The sequence below is a fragment of the Hyperolius riggenbachi genome, chromosome 5 (assembly GCF_040937935.1).
Source record: "Hyperolius riggenbachi isolate aHypRig1 chromosome 5, aHypRig1.pri, whole genome shotgun sequence".
Taxonomy (NCBI): Eukaryota; Metazoa; Chordata; class Amphibia; order Anura; family Hyperoliidae; genus Hyperolius; species Hyperolius riggenbachi.
Genome location: NC_090650.1, coordinates 30432128 through 30443386, shown reverse-complemented (window position 1 = coordinate 30443386; position 11259 = coordinate 30432128). Strand labels below are relative to the sequence as shown.

Here is an 11259-nt window from a genome sequence, read left to right as displayed (position 1 = left end):
GGCCACAACTGGCACTGTGGCGCCTGCTCTCTGCTGACATCTAATGACCATATACAGCACTACATGAGCTGCAATGCCAGGTGAGAAAACGAGGCGTCCATAGAAAGCCAGATAACCACATGTAGCCACCAGATCTCATAAGAGATGGGGACTGGAGATGTACTGCGGGATGTGATGATAGAGGACACGAGGAGGAGCTGCAGTCCTCCTGGGTTTAGCCATCAGATGCAGCTGAAGTACCCAGATTGACCACAAGTTGTCAACGCAGGACTGATTGTGGTCATCAGGCAACAAGAGCATCAGTGCTGAGTGTTGTTATCATAGGGCGTGGTAAGAGCTGCATTGCTGGGAGTATCCATCAGATGTCAGCAGAGAGCAAATAAAGAGCAGCACTGGGAGGGAGACCGACCACAAAATGTAAACAGAAGCCGGGTGAGCGCCAAATGTCGGCAAATCAGAAGAGCTGCAGTGCTGAGTGTGGCCATCAAGGGACAGCATAGAGCAACAAACAGCAGATAAGAAGTTTTCAGTACACAATACTTCAGTCAGTGTCAGTAAAGAGTGAAGAGCAGGAGTTGCGCTCCCGGGTGTGGCCATCAGATGTCAGCGGAGAGCAAGAGCTGGAGTACTGTAAGCCTTCGTGGCAGTGGTCAAACTCAAATACAAAGTGGGCCGAAATTGAGCTCTTGGACCAAGTGGTGGGCCAACATGAATGTCTGGTGGTCACCTTTTAAAGAGAACCCGAGGTGTGTTTAAAGAATGTTATCTGCATACAGAGGCTGGATCTGCCTATACAGCCCAGCCTCTGTTGCTATCCCAACGCCCCCTAAGGTAGAGTGACCAGACGTCCCGGATTGCCCGGGACGCGTCCCGGATTCGGGGTCCGCTGTCCCAGGCTTAATGAGGTCCCGGGAAACGTCCCGCTTTCAGCAGCGGGACGTCCCGGCCTCGGGACTCTGGCCACTCTCTCTTCATGAACTGGCAGCGGCGTCTATAGACGCCGTGCCAGTTCATTGCCTGCAGCCCCGCTCCAGCCTCCTCTTCCAGTGTCTGTTTCCGACACCGGCAGGCGAGCAGGGCTACGGCAAGATGGCTGCCGAAGCCCTGTACTGGAGACCTATTTGTGTCTCTAGTACAGGGCTTCGGGCGCCATCTTGCCGTAGCCCTGCTCTGCCAGGCTGTCAGCGCGGGAGACTTCAGGAGGAAGGTGGTCCCGGGAGCAGCGCGCCAGAGGCCGGGGACTTCTGCCAGGTGAGTAAATCAATGCTTTCTTTTCCAGGTGAAAGGTTTGCCCGCATTGTTTCTTTTACAGGTGAAATGTTTGCCCGCATTGTTTCTTTTACAGGTGAAATGTTTGCCCGCATTGTTTCTTTTACAGGTGAAATGTTTGCCCGCATTGTTTCTTTTCTGGTGAAATGTTTGCCCGCATTGTTTCTTTTACAGGTGAAATGTTTGCCCGCATTGTTTCTTTTCCGGTGAAATGTTTGCCCGCATTGTTTCTTTTCCGGTGAAATGTTTGCCCGCATTGTTTCTTTTCCGGTGAAATGTTTGCCCGCAGTGCGTTTCTTTTCCGGCGAATTGTTTGCCTGCAGTGCGTTTCTTTTCTGGTGAAATGTTTGCCCGCATTGTTTCTTTTCCGGTGAAATGTTTGCCCGCAGTGCGTTTCTTTTCTGGTGAAATGTTTGCCCGCATTGTTTCTTTTCCGGTGAAATGTTTGCCCGCAGTGCGTTTCTTTTCCAGCGAAATGTTTGCCTGCAGTGCGTTTCTTTTCTGGTGAAATGTTTGCCCGCATTGCGTTTCTTTTTTTTTTATTTTTTTTTTTTTTATTTAAACTTTTATTAAAGTTTTGAAAAGGTTCAAAGAATATACAACAGTTTCAGGTAAGCTTTACATATTATGCTTTTCGTGTTTCACAGGATTAGTTATTATTATAAACTGAGAGAGTAACAACCTACATTATCATGTAGGGATTGTACCCGATCTGAGTCAGGGGGGAATCCTATATTGAACCTAGTGTGTCTAAGCATCTTATTCTATTGAAAATTGTGAGGAATTTCCAGAACTCAACTCACATTAGCTATAAAGTGAAGGAATAGGTGAGAAAAGAATGTGAAAGGGAAGAAAAGATCAAAGAAGGTAGGTGGGGAAAGAAGAGAAATTGTATGGGGGGTCAATCATGAGGTAAGATTATCTTAGAGAGCCATAATAAGAGGTTAGATAAATGAGATATCACCCCAAGTTTTGTTAAATACATGCATCCTGTCTAGTAATTTAGCCGTTAGAAATTCCAGGTTGTAGATGTACTTTAGTTTATTATGGAGTTCAGTAATGGAGGGTGGCTGAGAGTCCTTCCAGTGTTTGGAGATGAGACATCGAGCTGCCGTTAAGAAGTGATTTAAAAGCCTTTGTGAGGGACTTTTAAGCTTTGGCATTGGTTTGGCGAGCAAGCATATCCAAGGATCTAGTGGGACTTCTATATCGGAGTGTCGTTTGATATAAGACAAGACCTCAGACCAGTACTTTTAAATAACAGGACAGTCCCACATTATGTGGTGCAGAGATCCAGCGTTCCCGCAGTTTCGCCAGCAGGCTGAAGATATGGACGGAATCCATTTGTTCAGGCGGACGGGGGTTTTATACCATAGCATCAATATTTTATAAATGTTTTCTTTTGTCTGAACACAAATGGACGTTTTAGGTGCGTTTTGCCAGATCTTAGTCCAGGATTCTAAAGTTGTGTTGGTTTGAAAAGCTTGATCCCAGTACTTCATGTACTTATGTTGAAATTCTGGTTGCGATCTTTTTGGGTCGTTTAGCCACGTTTATAGCATGGATATAAGGCCTTTTTGTTTGGGTCCTCCGTTCCATATGGATTCAAAGTCAGATATTCGTGGAAAGGTTAGCGAGGGAGATATTGAGTGAACGAAGTGGCGTATTTGGTGATACTGTAGATGGTAAGAGTCTGTTAAATCCAGTCTTTCTTTTAGCGTATCGAAAGAGTAGAGCTTGCCAGCAAAAGGGTCCAATAAGTCTCTAATAGTGAGGATATTTTTAAGTTTCCATATGGAGGTTGGAGGTGCATTCATACCTGGAGGGAAAGAAGGATTACCAAAAATAGGGATGAAGCTAGATGTTTTGGGGAACAAGGAGGTGTGTTTGCTTAGAGAGGACCACAAGTGTAGATTTGTTGTTAATGAGGAATATATTTTGAGAGCTGGATTATTTTTACATCCTAATCCCCAAAGCAGGGCACTAGGGTGGAGTGGTTTGAGTGCATGAAATTCGATTTGGGCCCATCTAGCGTGTGGTCCCCTTTCCCACCATGCTATCATTTGTCTTAACTGACTAGCTAGGTAATAGTTATATATGTTTGGGACTGATAGCCCCCCAGCCTGTCTTTGAAGTGTGAGGATTAAGCGAGCTATTAGGGGGGGACGAGAATGCCATATAAATCTGAACAGGGATCTTTGTAGGGGTATTAGATAGGATTTGGGGATCCAAAAAGGTAATACTGAAAAGACGTATAGTAGTTTAGGGAGAGAGTTCATTTTAAAGGCTGCCATGCGGCCAAACCACGAAATGTGATAGTCCTGCCATTTGAGGAGGTCTGAGGACACCCTGGTGATGATTGGAGATAGGTTATACTTGATAAGATGAGAAGTGTGGTTAGGGATCAGGATACCTAAATATTTAAGGTGGGAACTTTGCCATTTGTATGGGAAATTGGCTTTCAGGGCTTCAATCGTATGTGGTGGTAAGTGAAAGGGAAGGAGTTCAGATTTATTAGCGTTAATTTTATAGTTGGATAGTCGGCCGTACCTGGAGAGCTCTGCATGTAGCACCGGGAGAGATGTAAATGGGTTGGACAAAGACAGGAGGACATCATCCGCGTAAAGCGAAATTTTAAATGTGGATCTGCCTATTGTTATACCAGTGATGTCAGGGTTGTCCCTTATCCTTGCAGCTAAGGGCTCAATAGACAAAGCAAATAGCAAGGGGGACAAGGGGCAGCCCTGTCTTGTTCCATTGGAGATTGTAAAATAGTCATGGGGATTAGTGTGTGGTATTTTTAGAGCAACGCTCGGTTTGGAGTAGAGCTTTTGGATTATATTTAAAAAGGTGCCTGATATGCCCATTACTTCCAGAGTCTGGAGCAGAAAGTCCCAGCTAAGCCTGTCAAAGGCCTTTTCCGCATCCAGACTCAGGAATACCGTTGGTAAATTATTATGATTTATATGGTCAACTAGATTAATTGCCCTGCAGATGTTATCGCCTGCATATCTGCCCATTATGAATCCGACTTGATCAGCGTTAACTAAGTAGGGCATCATGGGTGATAATCTATTTGCCATGACTTTTGAGAAAATCTTTAAGTCTGCATTTAAAAGTGAGATCGGTCTGTAATTTGTCATTATCAGAGAGTCTCTGTCTGGTTTAGGAATAAGTACCATGTGGGATTGCATCATAGTGGAGGGGATGAGGTCATCCCCCATGAAGCCATTAAAAAGTGAAGTTAGTTTTGTGGATAAAATGGATCTAAATTTCTTGTAGTAGGCTACTGTGAAGCCATCAGGGCCAGGTGCTGTGTGTGGTTGCAGGTTTTTAAGGACCTCAAATACCTCCTCACAATCAATATCTTGGTTTAGACTTTCCAGCTGAGCTGGAGAGATATTGGGAAGATTACAGGATCTTAAGTAAGTGGAAATGTCACTGGATGGGACTGTCTTATGGGAATTTGAGCTTGAAATGTTGTAGATTGATTTAAAGTAGTCTCTAAATAAAGAAGCAATTTTTCGGAGGTCATATTGGATTGTACCTCGTTTATCTTTTAGGGCGAAGACTGCGTTTCTTGATTTAATATCCCGCAGCTTCTTAGCCAAAATGGTGTGGGCTCTATTTCCCTTTTCATAGAATAGTTGTCTGGTGAACAGAAGTGACCTTTCCACCTTTGCGTATTGCAAGTCTGATAGTTCTCTCCGTTTGGATTCAAGGAGGGTAAATGTGACTATAGAGGAGTTTTTATTATGAAGTTCCTCCAGCTCCATGATGCTATCTAATAGGTTTTTTATTTTATTTTGATAATCTCTTTTTTTTGCGCTGGCTATAGTTATCAGTTTGCCTCTAATAAAAGATTTGTGCGCTTCCCATACCGTGGAAAAGGATGAGACAGAGCCTTCATTGGTCTCAAAGTAGAATTTGAGGCTCTCTTCAAGGTTAAGGACTACTTCCTCATCTGTTAGTAGACTGTCATTTAATTTCCAAACCGATGGGGTTTGGGGGTTTTGCGCCAAATTAAGGACCAAGTCGAGTGGAGCGTGGTCAGACCACGTAATGGGGCCTATAGCTGAGGAAGTAAGGGTCGACAGTAAAGGGGGGGAAATGAAAAAATAATCCAATCTGGAGTAGGAATGAGATGTGTGAGAAAAAAAGGTGTAGTCCAGGTCGGTGCCATGCAGAACCCTCCAGGCGTCAAGATAGCCAAAGTTTTTAAGCAAAAGTCTAAATTTGGATGCTACATTACAGATTGAAGGGAATGAGGTCGGTACCGCTTCTGATTTCCTGTCTCTGGTTGGAGATGCTATCAGATTAAAGTCCCCGCCCAAAATAGTGTTGGGACAGCCAATTTTTTCTATTTTCTGGAAGATCTTTTCTAGAAATTGCAGTTGGTGATCATTGGGGGCGTATATGGATACCAAAACCAATTTAGTCCCGTGAAGTGTGCCTTGTACTATTAAATAACGACCCCTGGGATCACTTTGTACCGAAGATACTATAAAGGGACACTTATAATGAATCAAAAGAGCTACACCTGCTTTTTTAGCCGTAGCACTAGCCAGGTATGAAGTGGGATATTTTTTGCTTTTTAGGTATCCTGGGTTTGTAGATGAAAAACGTGTTTCTTGTAGGAATACAAAATCCGCATTAGTTTTTTCAATATCTCTTAAAGCTAAGTATCTCTTGCGGACTGAATTTAGGCCTTTAGTATTTAATGTTATTAATTTCACCATTGGGAGTTGGAGATAAATGCTAGCTTCAATATACCTGGATCCCAGGGAGCGTCATAGTGATCATAATCTAGTGGCGTTCGAGTTACCCCATGATTGACCAAGTGGATAGAAAGGGATAGAAAAAGGGAGAGCAAGGAGAAGAAAAAAGTAAAGGCTACCTGGGGGTAGAGAGCCCCCCACACAGTCTTATATATTCTAGTGTATTTGCAGTCTGCTTCTAAACCTGTAAAGGAAAGTAAGGTTAACAAAACCGAGAAGCATAGTGCAAATATAACAATAACATTCAATACAGTAATGTATGAGGCAAGGGTACATGGACCCCTTGCTCGGGCGCGACCCGCTTCGCGCCATGAGGGGGGAAGCATGGGGGCAACGTCAGGTTTTGGCAGATCAGACCGGGCCTGGCGTACCCGCTGCCATTATTCCAGATTAGTTGCGGTCTCAAAGTGACAATAAGGAACAGAGAACCTAAGTAAGTTTTGCAACCAGAATAGTATTCATGATGTGGAGTGCCCAGGAGGTTCATCTGAGGAGGGAGACGGGGACCCATTTCTTTTAGGCTTAAAGGTAGAGGATTTAGAAACCTTCGGCATGTTTAGTCCCAGGCCCTTTAGTAAGTCGGGTGCATCATCCGGATTTGATATAGCGTGGTATGTACCTTCTTTCACAACTATCAGCTTAAACGGATATCCCCAGCGTTATTGGATGCCTTTGTCGCGCAGTAATGCTGTAACTGGTTTCAATTTGCGACGTTTTGCTAGCGTGATTGGGGAGATATCACTAAAGATTTGTATATCATGTCCTTTAAATGAATAGGAAGGTAGGTTTCTCACTGCCAGTGAAATAGCATCCTTTGCTTCAAAATAATGAAAGCGAGTTACTATGTCTCTCAATAGAGGGGCTCCTTCGGGTCTGGGGCCTATTGCTCTATGTGCGCGGTCAAAGCGCCACATGGATAATTCGATATCCGGACAAATAGTGCTGCAAAGATCAGTTAGGTATGGTTTGATGTCAGCTGGTTTAACTGTGTCTGGCACACCTCTAAACCTTAAGTTGGACCTACGGTCCCTGTTTTCGTGGTCTTCTGGGCCCCTCTGCATGTCTGCGATAGTATCGGTAAGCTTACCGTTTTCCTCCTCGAGCTGTGTGCAGCGTTTTTGGAGATCTTCCACAGCTGTTTCGTTCTTTGAGGTGCGGGCTGAAACTGCTGCAATGTCGGACCGGAGGTCGGCTAGTGCGGAAGACACTGCCTCCTTCACGGTCGAGGAGATCTTCTCTTGGAAGTCCGCGAAGCAGCTTTCTAAGGCTTGTCTGGTGATGTATTCTGCCGTGGCTTCTCCCTTCTGCGCTTTAGCCGCCATCTTAGGTTGCGCAGCGTGTGCCGAGGGCCTCAGGAAATATGACTCCAATTTTCGGCTTGCAGAAGTGTTAAGCCTCTTGGAGCGTCTCATGCGAGTGCTGCTGGATTTTAGGCACCAGGATTGGGCTGAATTAGCGTGGTAAATGCGGTCTGGGAGCTGGATATTAGCTTATTGATGCGGGCACGCCACGGAGCTCCTAGTCTAAGCCGCCATCTTCCTCCGCGCCGCGCATGCGCCCTCTCCATTGCGTTTCTTTTCTGGTGAAATGTTTGCCCGCATTGCGTTTCTTTTCTGGTGAAATGTTTGCCCGCATTGCGTTTCTTTTCTGGTGAAATGTTTGCCCGCATTGCGTTTCTTTTCTGGTGAAATGTTTGCCCGCATTGCGTTTCTTTTCTGGTGAAATGTTTGCCCGCATTGCGTTTCTTTTGTACTGACATGTTGCCCGCATTGCGTTTATTTTGTACTGACATGTTTGCCCGCATTGCATTTATTTTGTACTGACATGTTTGCCCGCATTGCGTTTATTTTGTACTGACAAGTTTGCCCGCATTGCGTTTATTTTGTACTGACATGTTTGCCCGCATTGCGTTTACTTTGTACTGACATGTTTGCCCGCATTGCATTTATTTTATACTGACATGTTGCCCGCATTGCGGTTATTTTGTGCTGACATGTTGCCCGCATTGCGGTTATTTTGTGCTGACATGTTGCCTATTGCGTTTATTTTCTGGTGTCCGGGGTAACCGTTACTGCATTTATTATTTAATGGTCATAGATGGCTATGTTTGCTGCTTTGTGGTTACGGTATACTATTAGCATCACACAGTTTCTGCACACCCATGATGCAAAGTCTCGTTTGTCCACATCATGGCGTAAACACTGCTTTCTTATGCCTCGCTGTTACATCATTACGTTAGCTCCGCCCATAAATGTCATGACCACGCCCATTTTTCGCCGCGGCCCCCCCCCCGGTCTTCGGCGCTCCGCGCACCGCCCTCCCCCCCCACACCCCCCTCCCCGTCCCAGGTTGGACCCACAAAAATCTGGTCACTCTACCTAAGGTCCACCTGCACTCTGCAATCCCTCATAAATCACAGCCATGCTGTGAGGCTGTGTTTACATCTGTAGTGTCAGTCTCAGCTGCTCCCCCGCCTCCTGCATAGCTCCGGTCCCTGCCCCCGTCCCTTCCCTCCAATCAGCAGGGAGGGAAGGGATGCAGGCGGGGCTGGAGTTCTGCAGGAGGCGGGAAGAGCAGCAGACTGACACTATAGAGATAAACACAGCCAGCTCTGAGAAGCTGTTTGTCAGCAGCGTGGCTGTGATTTATGAGGGATTGCAGAGTGCAGGGGGACCTTAGGGGGGTTCGGGATAGCAACAGAGGCTGGGCTGTATAGGCAGATCCAGCCTCTGTATGCAGATAATATTCTTCAAACCCACCTCGGGTTCTCTTTAAACTTCCCTGGTGACTAGTAGCCCCCCTCCATCCCCTATACGGTTCCCTGTATCTAGTGGCTCTCATCTATACAGTTTCCTTGTGCTTAGTGGTTCTCCCTCTCCTATACAATTCCCTGATGTCTAGCGGCCCTCCCTCCACTATACAGTTTCCTGGTGTCTAGTGGACCCCTCCTTCCCCTATATAGTTCCCTGGTGTGTAGAGGCCCCCTCCCTCTCCTATACAGTCCCTGGTACCTAGATCTTTCTTTTCCCATATGGCTTCCCTGGTGATCTAGGGCTCACTCTCCAATCTGGTGGTCCTAAGTGGGCCACAGATAACGCAAAGTGGGGAAACCACCTGAGGGCCAAATCTGATTGCTCCAAGGGCCAGATTTGGCCCACGGGCCGGCGTTTGACTTGTATGATCTATGGATTTTCAGGTTGGGGACAAGGATTTCCCACGGTCTCAACTCTTGGTGGGATCTGGTCCTGACTACTTGATGACCTGGTTTTTGTGTAATTCGATATGTCTGCTTCCGCTATGTATGTTTGGAGGGATGATACCCGATCAATGTCTTTATTGTCTGTTAGCCTTATCCCTCCGACATGCAGGTTTTTTTTAGTATTTTTTACTTTTATATTACATTTTAACTTTATATACGGTGTATATATATACTGCATATTTCGTATTTATTTTTGCATAGTATGTGTAAATATCACTTCCTATGTGGAGTTCTAGGTGTGACCCTCGGATCAGGGGCGTAGCAATAGGGGTTGCAGAGGTAGCGACCGCATCGGAGCCCTTGGGCCAGAGGAGCCCCGAAGGGCCCTCCCTCAACCACAGTATTCGCTCTTTATTGGTCCTGTCCTGGTAATAATCACTTCTATAGATACTTTGAATAGTGGTAATCATTAACAAACTGCTCCCCATCCCCTTCTTGCTCCTCTGACCCTGTAGTTGCCATTGGCAGGTTTTGGTGCGCCGCATCAATTGTTATGTTTAGAGTGCTTGAAGGGCCCCACTGTAAAACTTGCATTGGGGCCCACAGCTCCTTAGCTACGCCACTGCCTCAGAAAACTTTCCTGCTCAACCTTTGGGTGGTGTTCTATGTGGGTGGGCCACCCACTGCACTGGAGGAGGGTATATACATGGCTGGCCTTTGACCTGAGCGACTTCCAGGTGGGAGCACGTGATGTGCATTCAACTGGCCCTGCCCGCATTTCTACCTGCTGACTGTGGCACCGAGTCCGTCCGTGGCTGCTGCGAGTGGTAGCTCCACCCCCTGGTGCCGCTGGGGGCAAAGACTCCAGCAACCTGCTGCCTCTTGCTGAGTCTGATTGAGCCGTGCGTGCCAGTAGCGCCGCCTCCCTCACTCACAGGCGATGTCTGTGCTGCGCATTAATCAGAGAGACCTGCTTGTCACTCCTGACTTCTCACCATCTTCGGTCCCCAGCTACAAGCAAAAAATTAACATTCCCCAACTGCCTCCCGGTTGGGGAATTGGGGGGTGGGGGGGGGGGGTGGGTGCTTATATACGCTAAAGAGGGATCTGTTTGCATACTATACACTTTTTATCTGCCTAGCTATATACGCTAAAAGGGGTTCTGTTTATATATACTAAAGGGAGGCAGGGAGATCTGCCTATATACACTAAAAGAGATCTCCCTATATACAATAAAGGGGGGATCTGCCTATATACACTAAGGGGGGGGGGGGGGATCTGCCTATATACACTAAAGGGGGGGGGTCTGCTTACATACACTAAAAGGGAATCTGCCTATATACACTAAAAGGAATGGGGGGATCTGCTTATATACACTAAAAGGGGATCTGACTATATACACTAAAGGGGAAGAACTGCTTATACAGGGAGTGCAGAATTATTAGGCAAGTTGTATTTTTGAGGAATAATTTTATTATTGAACAACAACCATGTTCTCAATGAACCCAAAAAACTCATTCATATCAAAGCTGAATATTTTTCAAAGTAGTTTTTAGTTTGTTTTTAGTTTTAGCTGTTTTAGGGGGATATCTGTGTGTGCAGGTGACTATTACTGTGCATAATTATTAGGCAACTTAACAAAAAAAAATATATACCCATTTCAATTATTTATTTTTACCAGTGAAACCAATATAACATCTCAACATTCACAAATATACATTTCTGACTTTCAAAAACAAAACAAAAACAAATCAGTGACCAATATAGCCACCTTTCTTTGCAAGGACACTCAAAAGCCTGCCATCCATGGATTCTGTCAGTGTTTTGATCTGTTCACCATCAACATTGCGTGCAGCAGCAACCACAGCCTCCTAGACACTGTTCAGAGAGGTGTACTGTTTTCCCTCCTTGTAAATCTCACATTTTATGATGGACCACAGGTTCTCAATGGGGTTCAGATCAGGTGAACAAGGAGGCCATGTCATTAGTTTTTCTTCTTTTATACCCTTTCTT

General features: G+C 45.6%; 1 protein-coding gene across 2 annotated transcripts in view; it reads left to right on the top strand.

Moving 5' to 3' along the window:
- The first annotated feature begins 13 nt into the window (after positions 1-13).
- Positions 14-11259, top strand: part of LOC137518074 (zinc finger protein 665-like) — a 46869-nt gene continuing 35623 nt past the window's right edge. Inside the window, exon 1 of one of the 2 annotated variants that reach the window (XM_068235335.1) lies at positions 14-80. The gene's annotated coding sequence lies outside the window, so the exon portion shown is untranslated. Of the gene's footprint in view, positions 81-695; positions 747-11259 lie in introns of those variants that run through there. The other variant, XM_068235334.1, reaches the window with a different exon arrangement.